Source organism: Mustela erminea, chromosome 1 (assembly GCF_009829155.1).
Source record: "Mustela erminea isolate mMusErm1 chromosome 1, mMusErm1.Pri, whole genome shotgun sequence".
Taxonomy (NCBI): domain Eukaryota; kingdom Metazoa; phylum Chordata; class Mammalia; order Carnivora; family Mustelidae; genus Mustela; species Mustela erminea.
In genome coordinates this window covers 29,064,249-29,084,321 of record NC_045614.1, presented here as the reverse complement: position 1 = coordinate 29,084,321, position 20,073 = coordinate 29,064,249, and the positions used below count along the sequence as shown (strand labels likewise).

General features: G+C 35.5%; 1 protein-coding gene and 1 non-coding gene across 7 annotated transcripts in view; both read left to right on the top strand.

Moving 5' to 3' along the window:
- FHIT (fragile histidine triad diadenosine triphosphatase) overlaps positions 1–20,073 on the top strand; it is a 1,423,921-nt gene that overhangs the window by 487,325 nt on the left and 916,523 nt on the right. The gene's annotated exons all lie outside the window — the stretch shown is intronic.
- On the top strand, positions 5,939–6,045 carry LOC116581380. Its single transcript, XR_004282039.1, has one exon. It is a non-coding gene; the product is annotated as a U6 spliceosomal RNA (small nuclear RNA).

Genomic DNA, 20,073 nt, shown 5'->3' with positions numbered 1-20,073 from the left:
GCCTATGGAGAGGCCTTTGGGAAGTCTGCTTTGAGTCTATTGTTACTTGAATATCTGACCTTTTTGAATTAGCTCTCTTGCCATAGGCCCCTTAAACAAGGGACTGTTCACTAACATGTACTTTATTCTCTTTGTTTGGGAGTAGGGTTTCCAGTTTTTCTCCAGGGAGTAAATTACTTCATGTAGCTTGTTCCCAAACACTTATCTTGGAAACAGCACACCTTTCTCATAGAAGGCAAATGTCATGACTGAAGGCATGGGACAGAGCTTGATTGGTATTCCTAAAGTGCTTCTTTTATGTCCTAGAGGCCAAATCTGCATTCTTTTCAGTGGTGTAGAATGTCAGTACGAATGCTCTATCTATGCTGAACCTGGTTGTGGGGGGAGGAGGGTAAAAAACACACTCCACTTCTTTATTTAGAGTTTGCTTTGAGAACCGCAAGCACTATTTGAAAGGTCATCCCATTTCAAGTAGCAGATGGGTAGGAAAAAAAGACTCTGGCTTTTACAAATAATTTAATTGAATTCTTCTTGCCATTTCTGGAGGCAGTTCAGGGTATTTTTTAAAGCATTGATCCATAATTATCTTTCAGAGTGGTTAGTATTGTTAGACAGATGCGTAATTCTTTGTGAATAAGGGAACAATATAGCATCCATTTTAACTAGTTGATTGTCTTTTCCTTTCCTCTGCAAACAAATGCGCATAACAAAAGGCAAATCACTGCTTTAAAGAAAGAACAAATTAAGTTTTTTTTTTTTCTTTTTCAGATTTGTTTTTGACTTGAAGCTCTCCTTTCTTAGGCGTGGTTGTATTTATAAAGGTCAGCTTCTTTGCCTTCCTATAAGCAAATTATAATTTGCATCTATGTAGCCTACTTTTGTTTATAGTCCCTGGATATAAGAACCCCAGGGGCATCATAAACCATGAAACACAAATTTATCATATTAATAGGATACAAAACAGGAATAGCCGAGACTTCTATGCATTGTACCTGTGGTTTATTTTGCCTTTTTCTTTTTAAGTATTTGTAATCTAACTGTGATAATCTGGTTGGGGTTAGAATGAAGGACTGGATGCCCAGTTAAATTTGGATTTCAGATAAACAACCAATACTTTTTAGTATAAAGTATAACCTCTGTACTGGACTGGAGAGTCACCTCAGCATAGGGAATTTTGAACACAATTGTGAAATATAACAAATACAAGAAAAATGCACAAGATATATATGTGCAGGTTAGTGAATAATTACAAATGAAAACCCATGTCAAGGTTTATCCAGGTCAAGCCTCAGTATTCCCAGTGCCCCAAGAGTCCCCTGCAAACCTCTGGCCACATTAGAGGTAGACACTATCCTGTCCTTTGCAATAATCATTTCCTTGCATTTCTTCTTAATTTTGTCATCAATGTACATACTTCTAATCACTGTAGCTTTTGCATATTTTAAATTTTATATAAATGGAATCACACTACATGAGTCTTTAAAGGCTAAATATTACTAATTCAATTTGGGGCCAAATACTAGTGATGTTCTTCCATCAAATTATGAAATAGGTACTTTTCTTAAGCTTGAATGTACTTGGGATTTCTGTGTAACAATGACTGAAGGGTAGTTATTTAAAAGAAATCTTAATGAGCTCACTGATATAATGGTGACATAAATATTTGCAGTTTTATACTTTCCCTTCAAAATGTTTGTTCTACCAAGCCTCACTAATTTTTTAGAACACGGGGCCCATCCAGTGATATTTTCACTGGGTTTCCATTTCATTGGCATCAATGGAGTAAATCACATCAGTAACCTGTCTACGGTCATAATTTCAGCCATAAATGGATAAAGAGCCTTTTGATTTATTATTCAAATAGATAATAATACTCAGAATGGCTAAGGAACATTCCCATTTATATCATAAATTTTATCTGGTAACATTTAAAAAATGTGTCCCAGAACCCAGCCATCCATAGTCATGGATAGATCCATGGACTCTATCTTTCCTTTTGTTAATGATACCATATTTTGCTTTAATCTTTTCTTCTGTAGTTCCTTAATGCTGAGGATGGCACATTTTCCAGGCTGCTTTGAAGAGCAACCATCATGAGGGCAAAAATAATAAAAATAAAATTTAAAAACAGATTTCTGCATGTTTAAGGAAATAGGCAATTTTCCATGGCAAGCACTTGAAGTCAGGGGTGATTTATTATTCATTTGACTGTAGTGAATATTCATGATTTGCATGTTAAATTAGAATTATCAAGATTTTTGTTTACCCTAAAGAAGTTTGGGAAGTTGTGTGTTTAAAATTTGAATTTACTAAAATTCACTTTTTAAGAAACAATTTTTTTCTTTCTATAGGGAACCTTAAAAATGACCTGGTTAAATTCACTAAATAATGCATATAAAAATATGCAATATTTTGTAGAAATCAGACTGATCCAGGTATTTTATATGAGGGCCTCTTGGTATAGATCCCTGGTTTGTTTCCTTCTTTTATTTTTCCCCTCACCTCCCTTTCTCTCCCACTGCCTGTCTCCTTCCCTCTATTACTTCTTTTTTTTTTTTTTTGAACAGCAAGACCTTTTACTCAAAGAAAATCTTGCCCAAGAGCTCAAAATGTAAAACAGAGTTACTCTGTTTCTTTTTTTTTTTTTTTTTAAAGATTTTATTTATTTATTTGACAGAGAGAAATCACAAGTAGATGGAGAGGCAGGCAGAGAGAGAGAGAGGGAAGCAGGCTCTCTGCCGAGCAGAGAGCCCGATGCGGGACCCGATCCCAGGACCCTGAGATCATGACCTGAGCCGAAGGCAGCGGCTTAAACCACTGAGCCACCCAGGCGCCCCGAGAGTTACTCTGTTTCAATAGAGAGAGGGCCATACCTTCCTTATCTCCACTCTACCACATAGACCCCCAGAGTATCATTGCAGAGCCCTTGACTTCCCATGATCACAGTTTTAAAACCAAGAGAGGTGAATAATGTATTATTAAACACATTATGTGCCAGATGCTCTTCCAAATATCTTACAAACATTAACTCACTTAGTCCTCAAGGTGACACTGATATAACTATTCTTATTGCTCTCATTTTATAGATGAGGAAATTGAGGCACAGATAATTTAAATAAGTTACCCAAATTGTACAGCTATTAAATGGCAGAGCCTGCTTGGACAGTCTTGTTGTTCAACAGTCCTATTCTTACCCAGAATGCTTTGCAGCCTCTCTTTAGCAGGAGCAGCAGTTACAGTTAGCTCTTAGTACAGGTTAGGACTATGCTAGGAGCTTTATATGTATTATCATAGCTGATATATATAGCTCCCAGTGTAATCTGTGAGGTAATGGTATTATCCCCAGTTTACAAATGTAGGAAATGAGGCATGGAGAAGTTACATTGCATTTTTGTGAGGTCCAATGCCAGATTTGAACATTCATCCATTTGACTTCAGAGCTCATCCTCTTAACCACTTGTTTCATAGGTACCTAGGAAAATGAAAGTATTTATTTGTTTTTAAAGAGTTATGATGCTTTTCATGTTCTTTCATATTGGGCTCACATTGGCCAACACCATAGAGAATATCTTTATTTTGAGGAGCCCACCAGTTAGCTTTACCAGAGAAGTATCATACTCAGACAAAATTCAACATCTTAGTGTCCTCTGTCCTACCCGTGTCCTTATGGATCTCACATTTGCCTTCTAGTCCTTCTCATATGAGCCTGCTTAGTTTCCTCAGTATTCTCTGCAGCTCTATTAAATAATACCACCAAGTATTCATATTTATCTTACGAAGACTAATGGCTCATCTCCAAGGTCAATCTATCTAAGTTTTGATTAAATCCTCCCAGAGATAAAAAGGCTTTATCTTGTTTGATGGTCATAATGGTGGGGGAAGTGTTAGACTTTCTTGCCTATTAATAGTAGAGGACCCTTCCTCCTCAATCAGTGTTGGTCCAGATAAAGACCTGTGTATTTAGAACAATTGTATTCAGCATGCAAGCATAAGATGATTCTTATGGTAGGAGCAGTAAGAAGCCCAGTGGCCTAAGATCTAGTACGTATTGGTGAATGAGTCTGTGCTATTCATTAAAGTGTGGTGCTTTGGCCCTTTATATGCTGTGCAGAAATTTTGCAAGACAAGATCACATGAAGAGTGTTGGCTGCTCATGTGGCCTTTGATATACAAAAGGTAGAAAGCCGTTCTATGTCAACTCCATAATAATGTGTTTCTTTTAGGAAAGTATAGTTTATTCCCTAAAACTTAATATGCCTTTGTCAATTCCCTCTTAGTATTTACCCATGACTTTAGCCTCTTGAGTTAAATCTTGAGTAAACACAGTGATTTCCAGAGACCAGTGAGTAGAGAAATACCTACTTGGGCAAATCAAAACATAAGGAAATCACATTCCTACTAGCCTCTAATCCAGAGAGAGAAACATTTAAAAATGTGATCTTTCACTCTTTCCCTAGGGAAAAGTAGTGCTGTGCAAAAGTAAAATAGGCCTTGGTTCTACCTATTTAGAGGAAAAATAATTCTTATAGTTAGAAATGCATTCTCACTTTATATAAAGGTATAATTTCTCAAGTTTTCATTCACTCACAAGGGTGTGAAGTAAGAGGATCAATACCTTAACCAAGAAGGGATTGAAGATTATATGAAATTAAATTGATGCCTGGATAGTAGTGTGTGTGTGTGTGTGTGTGTGTGTGTGCACATGCACACACACGTAAAGCTACTACCACCAAAAACTAGTTCTTACAGTCAAAGCTATTCTAAATTCTTGTAAAGGATTCTACTAATTTGAAGTTTGGTGGAACTGGAATGAACAATTTCAACTCAGTGCACTTGTGCTATGGCTAGAAGGAGGAAAGACCTTTAATCTTTTAGTTGCCCCCATTGCCCTGGCTCAGAAACATGCAGAGACTAATTACAAGAGTGAGAATTCCTATACAGTGTAAGTGATGTTTGAACCATACTATTTAACACAGACTTCTATCTCTGCATTGATATAGAGAATACAAATAGTAGATGGCATGTCGTATTTTAGTTTCCTATAGCTGCTGTAGAAAGTCACCACAAACATAGTGACTCAAAATAACACAGATTTATTATTTTAAAGTTCTGGAGATCAGAAATCTGAAAACCACTTCACTGTAATAAAATCCAACATGTTGGTTGGGCTGAATTTCTTTCTCAAGTCCCTAAGGGTCAGTTTGTTTCCTTGTCTTTTTCAGGTTTTGTCAGTTGTCCACATTCCTTGTCTTATGGTACTCATCCATGTTCAAAGCCAGCAATGACCGTTGAGTCTTTGTTTTATTGCCTTACTCTGACTCTAACTCTTCTGTGCCTATCTTTGTATTTAAGGACCTTTGTGATTAGGTTGGATCCACCTGAGTAATAGTTGATAATCTCTCTATTTTAAAGTCAGATGATTAGCAATAAATAAATAAATAAATAAATAAATAAATAAAATAAAGTCAGATGATTAGCAACCTTAATCCCATCCACAACCTTAATTCTCCTTTGCTGTGTGACCTAACATATTCACAGAGTTTAGGGAATAGGGTATAGACATCTTTGGGGAAGATCAGTGTTTTGCCTTCTATTGTTGGGGACAATAATATTTTTAGAAGTATATTTGTCAGTATCTATCATAATTAAAGAACTATAAGTATGCTGAAGGTACAGAGAGTACTGTGGTTTATTTTTTGTATTCAGATTGGACATAGATCCAGGCAGTGGTACTAGAAGATTCTATATCATCTCAAGGAGCTCTACAAAATGGCTTCTAGAGACTAGGAATTGGGATTAGGAATTCTGGAAACCAATTTATGATCCAGTTTTAGGGGATTCAAGTAACACATTAGTAAAGACAGTCATCATTTCTTTCTTGGCAAATACTGGCTCTTTCATGATAAACTGATTTTTTTTTTCTTAATCCTGATGGACAGTGCTCACTTTGGCAGCACATGTACTAGAATTGGAATAATACAGAGAAGATTAGGATGGCCCCTGTGCAAGGGTGACATGCAAATTCATAAAGCATTCCATATTAAAAAAAAAAATCATGATGGACAAGAAAGAAGGAACAGTATCTCAGAGACCCAGAGTTATAGACCTCACAGGATGCTTTGCCACAGGAGCATGAAAGGATATTTAGAAGTTTGGTATCCTCAGAAACCTCAGGAAACAGAGAAGTGTGAGAATAAGCTGAAGCTAAAAGAAAGTAGGATGGTTTGGAAAAAGAGATAAGTTAGTCAAGCAAACGTGATAAAGAAACCAAAATGCCATACAGAATTAAAACCTGCATTAGAAGCTGAAAAGAAATAAACATTTAAAAATACATATATATCACTCATGTAGGAGAAAAATTGATTAAGTTCTGTCCAAATGGAGAAAAGGACAATAAAATTAAATTAATGAAATAGAGAAGATTAAAAATGTAGCAGAGATCATCAACTTAAACACTAGACCAAATCTAAGAATTATAGATGTTCTTGAGACAGAAACAATTGGAACACAAGTAGTAATCAAAAATTAATAAAAGTTCTTTTGAGCCAAAACAAAAACAAAAAAGCCTCAGTATGCAAATTGAAAGAGTTTTTCATACTCTGGGCAACATTAATGAAAAGGGTTCCATACTATTACAACTTGGCAACTTTTTTTTTAATTACAAAAATAAAGAAAAAAAATCCTTCAAGCAGGCAGGCAAGAAAACAATTTACCTTATGAAAATTTGCTTGGAACAGCATGGGAGAGTGTACTGAAGAAAGGTAAATAAACCTAAGTTGTCTTTTACTTGTAAAAGTAACAGAAAGAGATTCTCAAATACACAAGAGAAAAGAAAGCATAAGACTTTTCACTAGGAAAATGGCTTAAGGATGTAGCCCACGTCAGTGCTATTCAAAGGGATATTCTTTGTCCAGTAACAACATTATCTGGAAACCAGTTAGAAGTACAGATTCTCTGGTCCACCTCAGACCTCCAGAAGCTGACTCTCTGGAGATGGAACACAGCTATCTATAGTAACAGTATTCTAGGAAATGCTTACATGCACTAAGATTTAGGAAGCACTAGCTCAGGCAATTGAGAGAGAAATCAAATCTAAGAATTCTGTAACAGAGAAATAAATGTTAGGAGACTGATTATTAATAATGTAACTAATTAAACCTAAGAGAGATTTAAACGATTGTTTAATTATAACACTGAATGCAAATGTAAAACTATACTTTTGAAAGACAAAATATGTAATATAAGATAATGCTTTAATAAGTATCATGTACGTAATATTTTAATATTTAATACTAAGTAGTCACAGAACCCAAGATTATATTTACAGAGTCTGAAAATTGTGATAACTGTCTATTTTAGCAGGGGTGGACTCCAGAATTTCAAATATTTGAAAGGTTTAAAAGTTACTTATGCATTCAATAAATATTAATATTCTTTTTGGTATACTTGTTACCTCTATTAGAAATGAAAGTGGGGAGGTGCCTGAGTGGCTCAGTCATTTATTAAGGCTCTGATGCCTTTGGCTCAGGTCATGATTTCAGGGTCCTGGGATTGAGCCCCGTATTGGGTTCCCTGCTCTGAGGGAATCCTGCTTCTTCTTCTCCCACTCTCCCTGTTGGTGTTTCCTCTCTTACTGTCTTCTCTCTATCAAATAAATTAATAAAACCTTAAAAAAAAAAAGAAAGAAATGAAAGTAGGTATGACTTCCAAATCAATGGAGAGAGAAAAGACTGTGCCACCTGGCCTAAACTGCCAAGTATAGGAAGCAAAGAAATTAACAGTGAAGCATAAACTACAAAAAGCATAAAGTAAGATCACAGAAGTATAGCAAAATATATCATTTATGACAACACTAGTGTAAACTCACCTAGTTGAAAAAAAGGCAGATAATTTGACCAGTTAGTCCATCTGAACATTGACGTTCAACAAAAGTATATCATCTTTGTAAAAAGCCATGGCTTTTGTTTCGGTATCCTTTGGCTAAGTCTTACCCCCACCATATTTTACCCAAATAACTATGGGAAATATATTTAACCTGTTTGGTTTTAAATTTTCTCATGTATAAAATAGGAATGACCTTTCCCATGTGCCTTACATGATGTCAAGAAAAAATGTGAATGTGAAAGCAGATTCTGAAGCTCAAACATTAGAAAAGAATCATTAAACCAGTCTATTAAAATACCAAGACTCGCTTTTACAATGAAAAAGCAAAATCTAACCATAGGTTACTGAGAAGAGACGTACCTAAAACAAATAGGACTCATTTTGGCTAAAACAAACAAACAAACAAACAAACAAGCAAAAAAGATGGACAAGATATATTAGGCAAAAGCAAAGTAAACAAAAAAGTAATCTTAGCAAGATTTAGATAAAATAGTCAGAGATAGTGAAAATATTAAATGTATTCTAGAAGATTATATTTTCATTCAAATAGTGAGAATTCACAACTAAGTTGACATTCTTGAATTTTCATTGACATAGTAACAGTCTCAAAATACATGAAATAAAGGCTGTTACAAATATAAGGAAAACTTGATAAAATAAAATTGTTTTATGAGATTTTAATACACTTTTATTGATCTTTTGTGGGTCAGATAAACAGAATACATTGAGTATTTTAATCTAGTAAAGCTATTTAATAAATATTTATTGAACTTTGTTCTCTAGAAATAAAAAGCATACTTTACAGAGTCATGAAGCATTTAAAAAAAAGATCATATATTAAACCTCGAAGAAAACTGTATTATGAAACACAAAATGTTTACAGGCTACATGCTCTGCCTACAATGAAATAAAACTAAAAATTAATAAAAGTGTAAATGTATAGCTCAAGAACTTGAAAAACTGTGATACCAATAATAAAAAACAAGAATTTCTCTTAAAGAACTTCAGGTTCAAATAGGAAATCAAACATAGAGTAACAAAGTATTAGAAAAAAGACAACTCTACATATATACATTTAAATGGCCAAAGCTATATTTAGCAGAAAATTAATAGCCCCAAGAGCACATTCTTTCTCTCTCTCTTTCTCTCTCCCCCTACCTGCTCTATTTTTTTTTAGAGAGAGGGAGAGTGTAGAGGGGCGGGGGGGGGGGGGGAAAGAGAGAGAATCTTAAGCAGGCTGTACACTCAAGCTCAATGTAGAGCCCAGTGCAGTGCTCCATCTCAAAATCCTGAGATCATGACCTAAGCCAAAATCCAGAGTCAAACACTTAATCAACTGAGCCAGCCAGGTGCCCCAAGAGCTCTCATTATTAAATGAGAATAACAAGGTTGATCCACAGAAAATAAAAGTAGTGAATTAATAAGTTTAGAGTCCCCTTTTCTATTTAACAACACAATAAGCAAGCAATACTCATTCAGTATAGAATAGAATAGAATGAACTTACACAGCATATTACAAGGTATCAGAGGCCTCTATAGCAAGGTACATTATTTAATGTTAACACTGGAAATAGTCCTTTTATTGCCACAAATGAGATGAGTGTGCTTGCCTTTACTGTAACCATTTCAACATTGTGCTAGCCATTATACAACATGAATCCTGCTAAGGGAAAAAAGTAATATGATTAAATATGATGTATAAATATTGGAAAAAAGAGATAAACCAGTGCTATTAAAATATATATGATTGTCTTTTCCAAACTCAACTAAAAGCCAATTCAAACTGATAGAGTTCAGAGAGATAGCTATATGTAAGAGCCCAGTAAAATATCAATAGCGTTCTTATAATTTATGAGGACCACAAAACTGTAGGATTCACAAGTAAACTAAAATGGACTACACAATAGTTATATAAAAAATGTTGAACTCTACCAAACAAACTTAGAAAACCTTAGTAGATTAGAAGTACCATGTTCCCTACTGGGAAGACACAATCTGTTTCAAATCTGTACAGTCACAATAAAAAAAGAAACAGGATTTCTTAAGGTACCTTAAAAGCAACTTGTAGATTTTAAAAGAGAAAGACCATACTTTAGAATAGTTTTTTAAAGAAAGTTGGACAAGATTTATTTTATAAGAAGAACCATAGTGGGGTATTTACCTACTAAAAACTTAAAGTATTTATACTGTGGGGTTATTTACCAGGCAAATACATCATTGGTTAAAATGAGGAGTATTAAAACAGATCCATGTATACATAAAATGATTTTATAGATGAGGTTGGAATATTAAATTGGTAGAGGGGGCATGTTCTTTCAGTGAATGGGACAGTTGGCTGTCCACCTAGAAAAACAGGTTAGTCATATTACCACACACACACACACACACACACACCCCCAACTCCAGTTATGCTAATGAGCTAAATGGCTTTTTGTAAAAATTTAAACATATTGGAGGAAAAACATGAGGGATATGTCATAACCTTGGGACCTTATAATCTTGGAGAAGTTCTTTTTATATAAGGCACAATACATAGAGGAAATAAATTGACTGACTTTGTGAAAGTGAAAAAAACCATATGACATGACATCCTGGTAGTCTTTAGGTTCATTCACACATATCTTAGTTCTCTTCCTTCTGGGTAATTTGAATGGGTACACTTCCTTATCCACTTGAATTTAAGTGAGGCCACATGTTTTGCTGTAGACAAATGAAATGTGAACTGAAGTGATATAAGTTGGCTCTGGGCAAAAACATTAAGAGCTAGTGCATTTTTTACCATATTCCCCTTTTCCCCTTGTCAGGATGATAAATAGATAGTGAAGGTCACCAGCTTGTGTCTGTAAGTGAGGATGACATGAGCCCTTGTTAATCTGGGAAATGGACATGAGTTATAAGTCAGAAAATAAACCTTTGTGCTTTTTTTAAGCCCCTAAGGTTCTAGGAGTTACTTGTTCATGCAACATTACTGAACTTGTCAGGACTAATGTAGACAACATAACAGAGTTAAAACATAAGAAATAGTGATTTCTGCTTCCCATACAATCAAGTAAATTCCCACAGAAAACACCTATAAACTCTGACCAAAATATAAAACAAATGGATCAATGCTCTGTATGTGAAGAGTGAAAAAAAGGCCGGTTGACTCTGGAAAAGAGTTGACACCTAGAAGAGGGGTTTAGTATGGGTCAAATTCTCCATCCTGAGGTCTTGCTGTAGTCAGTACTACATAGGGTAGCTAAAACCCCAATGGGAAACCCACAGTCTTTCTGGCCAGAAGAACAGAGTACAGAGTTTGGGGTGATTGTAGCTATTAGAAAGTGGTGGGGCAATTCCAGAAATGGAAAACCAGACCGAAAGAACCACAGATTCTTAGTATAAATTCTACCCAAATCACTGGCTGACCCTTGGAACATACAGACTACAAGCAGCCAGTGAATTTGACAATAGATAAATATAAGCTTTCCCTATAAAAAGCAAAGGGAAAACAACAACAACAACAACAACAACAACAACAACAACAAAAACCCAACCAGAGTCTTGGGTCCTGTGGGATAATAGCATAAATTTTAACATACTGGTAATTAGTGTCCCAGAAGGAAAGGAAATAGGCAATGGGGCATAACAACTGTTTGAAAAAATAATGGCCCCAAATTTCCCAAATTTAGTGAAAGAGATATATTTACCAGTATTCAAAATGCTGAGGTGAATCATAATGAACCAGCTGAAAATCCCAGATGCAATCTTGAAAGCAGTCAGAGAAAAACAACATACAATATACAACAAGGGACCCACGTTTCGAAAAAATGCCAACCTACCTTCAGACACGCTAAAACCTAGAAACAGTGGGACATTAGCTTTCATGTGCTGAAAGGAACAGAAGCTATCAATCCAGAATTCCATATCCAGTGAAACTGTTCTTCAGGAATAGAGGTAAAATAAAATTGCTTTCAGATAAAGAAAAACTGGAAAAATTTATTGTCGGCAGACCATCAGTACTACAAGAAATGCTAAGGGATGTTCTTCAGGATGAAAGGAAATAATGGAAATCTTGAATCCTTAGGTGAGCATGAAGGGTAATAGACATCATAAGTAGCAAGGCAAATATAAAAGCCCATTTTTCTTCTTAACTTCTTAGAGACATGTATGTCTATTTAAGTAAAAATGAACACACTGTCTTGTGGGGTTTATAATGCATGTAGATATTATTCAGATGACAACTTGAATGGGAAAGGGTTGGCCTATAAAATTGGCCTATAAAATAACAAGGTTTCCAAGTCTAATGTGAAATGGTGTAATAGCAACTCTGGGTAGACGGAAAAGAGAGGATGGATTGAATTCCAGGCAATCTGTGTGGATGAAAATCACCATTCTTAGAAGGAAGGAGAAAGTATGTAGCAGAACGGAACTTTGTAGATCTTCCTAACCCATATGTTAAGAAGGTGGAAATATCACATTTTGTATTTTTTCCACATCAAGCAATTTCTTGACAAAAAAACAAGTGCTTAACCTTTAAACGGAATGTTCAAGGACAGTTTGGGAGACGTAGCATAGTTTCTTTCAAATGTCCATTTTCATTCCCTAAGTCACAGCAGATAGCAAGTCCAGATAAAAGAAAGAAGATGATATTTAGTATTTTTTCTTCTATTATACTACAGACTTATGGGGACTTTTGAGAAATCAGAGTGAAAAGGATATAATAATTCTTGCCAGCAAGGTTGTTTGGTGCTCTAGTGTAGTTCTTGAACTAGGCTCAGGAAGCTAACCAGGTGTTGGAAAGGAAGCCAAGAGTACATGATGGAATGTGTTTATGGGCAGCTCAGCCTTTTCAGACTCTCCTTGGAGAGGTCTGTGGAGCTGGGACAAAAGGTCCAGAATCCTGACCTTACTCTGTGGTAGAGCAGACTTCTCTTAGTATGAGATATGAGGAGGGACAGAGATGACAGGTCACACAATCTGATGGAAGCTAGCACATGGAGCAGAAAGAACATGAACTCTGGAGTCTGCAAGTCCTACCTCTGAACTTGTCTACTATTTGTCCTGCTGTGTGACTTTGAGCCAATGTGTCAGGCTGAAAATGGTGCCTACAAAAGTATCTGTGTCAAATTTCTGGAATATGTGAATGTGACCTTATTTGGGAAAAGGGCCCTTGGAGAGGTGATTTTTAGTTAAGAATCTCAAAATAAGGAAATCATCCTGGATTATTCTAGGGAACTCTAAATTCTATCACAAGTGTCCTTATTAGAGAGGTCAAAGGGAAGTTTAAGACACACAATCGAGAAAGCAATGTGACCATAGAGATGCTGGAGTGATGTGGCCTCAAGCCAAAGAATGCCAACAACCAACAAAAGCTGGAAGAGCCAGGGAATAGGAATCCCTCCTCAAACCTCTGGAGGGCATGGCTCTCCTAATACTTTGATTTTAGACTTCTGGCTTCTGAACTGAGAGAGTATACATTTCTATTGTTTTAAGCACCAAGTTTGTGTTCATTTGTTACAACAACCACAAGCAGGAAACTAATAGAGCTAGCTATAGACCTCCTTGAATGTCAGTGCCCTCATCTGTAAAATAGGGTCATACCTGTCACACCGACACTAAGTGAGAAATGTGTAAAAATAGAAAAAGAAGAGAGCAAAGAGTAATAGATAGGGAACATGGTAGGAAAAAAAAAAAAAAAAGGAACAACATGTCTAGTTTGATGTTCATTGATTCATTCCTGATGATACAACATTTCACCCAAGAGTGGTTTCCAGGAGACAATTGCCCATTATTTTAAAAAGACAAGAATGATAATGTGTTATGTATCAACCCAACTTACCAACCAGTTTCAAGAAATGTAAGTAAAATAGTAAAATGTCTGTGGTTGAGCAATAAACCCTCATATTAGGATTTAAAATACTTAAAAGTTGTATTCTTGATCACACAACAATTAGTATGATTGTTGAGAAATATTTGCTTTGTGTGCTTCATATGTAGTAACTTTCTTCATTTGCTTTGCTTCCTAATGCATAATTGTCTTCAATATGTTCTGAACTCTGAGGACTCCGACAGGAAGCAAAAAGAACTAACTGAAAGGCAGTGCGAAAGGTTTGCAGTTCAAGCACTTACTGGCAAAGTGGGGCTCACACTGATGCTCTGATGGCCTTTTTTTTTTTTTTTTAAGATTTTATTTATTTATTTGGGAGACAGAGATCACAAGTAGGCAGAAAGGCAGGCAGAGAGAGAGTGGGGGAAGCAAGCTCCCCACTGAACAGAGAGCCCAATGTGGGGCTCAATCCCAGGACCCTGGGATCATAACCCTAGCCGAGGGCAGAGGCCCACTGAGCCACCTAGGCACCCCACTCTCATGACTTTTTAGCATGGGCAATATATGCAATGCATATTTGTTGTGTTGACACTCAGCATGCTTTTCAGAATATCTACACATGATTCTGACATCCTACTGACCAGATTTGGAAAGTTTCTTGACAATTTTCCTCTATGTCATTTTGTAGAAATTTTTCTATTGAGTTTTGGTGTCATAAATCTAAATTTTTGCTACATGACCATTGGAAAAATTTATATATTATGAAATTTGGATTTTTTAAAAACCAAAATTCATTTTTCAAGAACATGTTAATCAAGGCAACATTCTACAAGGTATGCTTATACTTACTGAATGTTTAACAGAAGAAAAGTAACAGGAAATACATAAAGAGTTAACATACCTAAATAATCAGAAATTGAAAACTGAATTAAAAATGGGTAGGAGTCTGAATAAACATAAATTGAAAAAGTAACATAAATGGCCAATTAATGAATGAATAAAAGGCTGAACCACCTGAAAAGTGATCAGGAAATGTAAATTAAAATCATTATACCATAGCTTTTTACAACCATCTTATTGGAAAAAAACAAGTTTTTGAAATCGAATAATACCAAGTGTTGATGAGGTTATGGAACAATAAGGATTCTCATTCATAGGGCAAACAGCCCCTGTGAAATATAGTGTGGCATCATCCAGTAAAGTTGAAGACAGTTGTATCTCCCATGACTTTTTTGCCCAAAGAGATATACTCCATATATTTATAACAGTTTTTTTTGTAATTCAGGAAAACATAAATTCCAACACTAGCTAATGAATACATATTATGAAATACTAGTAAGAGATGATTTAAAAAAAAACAAAAAGAATGAATGATAGCATGTATTAACAAAAATAAATCTGAAAAATATTGAGTTAAACTTTTAAGAGGCAAGTTGCACAAGAATGCAATATGATATCATTATATAAAACATAAAATATGCAAAACAAAATCATTTTCACCTAGCTGTTAAGTTATTTAATATAATCTTGGATCTAGAGATGATATATTTTTAAGTGGTGAAATTGTGCATAGGGACAGCATCCCTAGAAAAAGGAAGATTTTATATTTTTGATCTGATAATCTGATTTCTGGAAATCTTTCAGAAGGAAAACCATGCAAACATAAATTAATTATTATAATTGTGTATTACAGTATTTACATAATAATTAAATACTCTATTAAATAATGTCATTATAATTAATTATATAATATATATTATTATATATTATATTATTATATTACATATTTTATTATATATTATATTATGATATATATTATATTATTAATTTATATATATAAATTAATTAAATAATCATCATTAATAGACATTAAATAATGTCTATTAAATAAGTTGGGGAATTGTTAAATTATGGTACATAAGATAGCACTTGAAAATCTTCTTAAAGAGTATATTTAATGGGGAAATACAGTATAATGTTCAGTGAAAAAAGATCCAAATTACATTGCTATATGATCTGTATTTGTTTTCTAAAACTCAACAAACAGAAGAACGTGAGTACACACACACAAATAAGACTCAAAACATTATCAATGTTTGTCTCTGAGTAAAAGAATAATTATGATTTTAAAAATGATATGCTGTACTTCTCAAATAGGGTGCAGTGAATAGATATTACTCTCATAATCATAATTAATAGCTTCACTGGCCTCATTCTAAAATGAGTAGGTCTTAATGAGGATTATGGTTGTTTTTCCCAATTGGACAAAATCTTATCCCTTTGCCTGTTCCTGTATTGCCAACTTTGGCAGATGTTTGCAAGGAAAGGACGGATTTCTATGTGAAAGTGCTTAAACGGGCTACAGAAAGTAATACATGAATCATATAGGCATTGTAGGAATTGAATGAAACAATTAGTGAAGAGAGCCTAACACAGTTCCTGGCACAAATTAGCATCTAACCATTATCATTATCATCATTATTATCATTGGCTGATTATTGCTCTATTGTTATGTTACAGGTAAAAGTTTGCAAATCATTTCTTGTTTAAAACCAAATATCAGTTTCCATGTTGCCTATAAATATAAAAAGTCTTAAAGACAGAAAACAAGGTGATATTTATTACGTCGCTGGTATGTCTAAGACAGGAAGAGTTTGGGGGATGAGCAGAAAGAAACAAATGGTTAATCTTGTTCTTAAAAAAAAGAAAAGGGGCTATCTGTCTCCATTAGAGATAGCCATCATACACAGGCTGGAGACACTCTCTGGGCAGAAACAGGAACACTTGGAAATGATGAACCTTTTGCAATTCAGGATTATAACCTATTTACAGCACCCCCTGATCCCAACCCTGGTCTTTCTTACGGAGGACTGATTCCATATGTGTAACTTGCAGCAGGAAGAGCAGAATAAAGGACAGTGATTGTTAAACTCTAGATTTTGACTGTACTTTGGAGAACTCCTTACAGAAAAATCTTTCAGTTGAATGGCCAAAGTAGCAGATTTCGTATTTGCTTATTTTGCCTTCCACTGAATGGTGATATATAATTTGTGATTCTGTAAATGTTTGTTTTCTCTTATTTTTTTGCTCTTTATTTTTATATTTTAAAAAGAGATTTTTATATCTTTATCTTTTGGTGATAGATACGTTGTGATTCTGTAAATGTTTGTTTTCTCTTATTTTTTTGCCCCATAGATTGGCATCTCTGATAACATGAAGTTGATAGGTGAAAACAGAAGTATGTTCCAAAAGAGATAAAAGATTTAGTGAGTGTGACTTTATATGCCAAAAATGTACATTAATAACTTTTGTAACAAGTGTCCTTGGAGGGAAATATGGTGAAATTGTATCAGACTTTGATCTTCAAACAACTAAAAAAAAAAAAAAAAAAAGACAAAAACAAGCATAACACAGTTTTTTTTTATCTGTTTGGACAGAACTAATGGGTTCTTGGCAGGAGATTTGTAATAGTGATATCTCCTGGTTTCTTCTTGCATTTGGAAGGTATATGTAAGGATTCATAGGGAAAGGTCATGATGAAAACCTATTTGGTCTCCAAACCACGTCCAGGAGAGGTTGTAGGCCTTTTCTTATCTTACTTGGCATGTATATAATTACAGATAGCTGCCAGCTAAGTTGTTGGAAAGCTTGTTTTGGTTACATTCTCCAGGTTATATAGTAGACATTTTTGCTTACCTTGAATTCTCAGTTTGTACATTCTCCAGGTGACATAGTAAACATTTTTGCTTACCTTGAATTCTCAGTTTGTACCTGGTAAACTGTAAACTCCATAATAGGACTACTTCTAACTTGCTCACCTTTATATCCTAGCATGGTACCATTCAGCAAAACCATGTTGAACAAATAAATAAATAATGAATGACCTAGTGGCTGTCTTATAAATCCATGTACCTATCAATCCATCTATCCATCCATCAACCATCCCACCCATTCACCGATCCATCTGTCCATCCATCCATCCATCCATCCATCCATCCATCCATCCTTCTATCCACCTATTCATCCATTCACTCATCTCTCAAAGTTGCCGCTTTCTTTATCAGAAATGTTAGCCTTTGTTTCTTTTCTTAGAAAGTGACCATTTAAGTTCTGTATTGCCAAGGAATTGTCAAATACACATGGGAAAAATCAACTTGAGGTGACATTATAATCTACTAATGTGTAGAAGGATTGACAAACTGAAGAAAAATTACACCACATTGGTTATGTCAATATACAAGCTAGTTAGAAACACCTCAGCAAACCACCTAAAAGGGAGCATCTACTGGATCTAATCTTCCTCTCCTGCTCCCCATTTTTAGCTGCTATTTACATTTGCTTCTCTTAAATATATTTGATTCATGACAAGTTTAGAGCCACCTGTTCTTTTCTGAGTTGATCTTTGAAGAATAATGTACTTAGCTGCAGTACAGCCTGTTTAGATTGTTGATCTGTATTTAAAGCCCTAGAAAGGGATTGTGTTTTGCTTTAAGATAAAATCAATAAATAAAAAATTGAAAAAGAAACAAACTAATCTTTGAACATTCCTAAACATACACCCTCTCCCACTTCTGAAAAGGAACACTGATTAATCTTAACTTATTAGAGACTTCTTTCTGAGAGTTTGGTTAGCTTTGGGTTCACCTTTATTCAAATGTGTAGAAGCTAAAAATGGTACAAAGAAAGTTTATCACAAGCTGGGTGCATTTGCAGGTGAGTGTTGATACTAAATGCTGTTGGTCTAGGTAAGCTCTCTGATGATCTGAAGTTACATTCTGTCCCAGAGACAGATGTAGTTCATTGTAAGAGTATAAACTACTGCTTAGGCATAAGGTACAACCAATATATAATTACTTCTTTGAAGGTCTAGTCATGGTGATGTACTGAAAACTGATGGCGTTAGACCAATTGAAATTTTTTCGTACTCCCCGAACCTTACTATAAAAGTGTTCTCCTGCCCAATTTATCTTCTCAGCTTTTGTCAAGAAAGTTTCTGCAGGGGTGCCTGGGTGGCTCAGTGGCTTAAAGCCTCTGCCTTCAGCTCAGTCATGATCCCTGGGTCCTGGGATCAAGCCCCAAATTGGGTTCTCTCCTTGGCAGTGAGCCTGCTTCCCCCATCTCTCTCTGCCTGCCTCTGTGCTTGCTTGTGATCTCTGTCTGTCAGATAAATAAATAAAATCTTAAAAACAAAGTTTCTGCAAAAAGTTGAGCTTCCTCTTTCTTTTCATCTGATTATCTCTGTTCCTGAGACACAGACATTAGCTTTCAATAGGCTAGCCAATAAAATCGGAAGAGGAGTAAAAACAAGGAGATTGTGGCTCAGTTGGTTGAACATCCAACTCTTGATTTTGGCTCAGGTCATGATCTCAGGATCACGAGATCAAGTCCCACACTGTGCTCCACACTTAGCAGGGAATCTACTTGAGATTCACTCTCTCCCTCTTGCTCTGCCCATCCTCCCACTCATGCTCTGTCTCTCTCCCAAATATAGATACAAATCATTAAAAGAAAACAAGGAGACTGGGTAATTCACTTGATAAATATTATTCTTCACTCATGTGCAGGGTATAGTAGTGGGTGGTAAGAGAAACAGAATCATTTGTAAGGTTCAGATGTTGGTGATGAGATAATGAGTGAAGAGAGATGTTATAGCACTTTAGTTTTCAAAGGCAGTGATTTTAGAAAATTGAGGACTTCTGCTGTCAGCCCCAGTGAGACATCTGTGATTAATCTTGACATCCTTTCATGAAGAACTATAAAATTAGATGAAGTGTCTGAGGCAACTGTTTAGAGGAATTGACTAATAGGCAATGCAGTACTTTGATCTTTGAGGGGAGGTAAACACTTGAGATAGGTCTTACATTCACCTTGGTTTTCTGCCCAGAGGTGCATCTGCTGGACCAGAAAGTAAGGAGGTAAAGCCAAAAATTAAGTGGCAGTTTTAGTGGACTGAAGAGACAGGGCTTATAGTTTCAGGCTCTTGGGGCTAGAATTCACAGAGCAGAGTACTGAAGAAAGAGGACATGCATGGGAGAAGGCACCTAGAAGTGTGCCTGGATGTTCCTCTGTAGGTCATTGTCTGAGCACTTAGTGTGCATCAGTAGGGCAGGACTCCCTGAGGCCTAGCAGAGGTTGGGTGCTGAAAGAGCCAAAGAAAGATACCAGAGTTGGGAGATGTTGGAATTCTATTGTGGCTTGAGAGAAGAGGCTTCATTGAACACTTGGGCATTCAGTTGAGACCCCAGAAATGATAGTGTTAGGTGTGAGGGCCATGCTGTAGAGGAAGGCCATGTTTTTGGTCCAAGAAGAGAATCACAGTAGACCAGTCCTCACAATGAAAGGATAAAGAGGATCTCTTAGTAATATAATTGCCTGCTAGAACA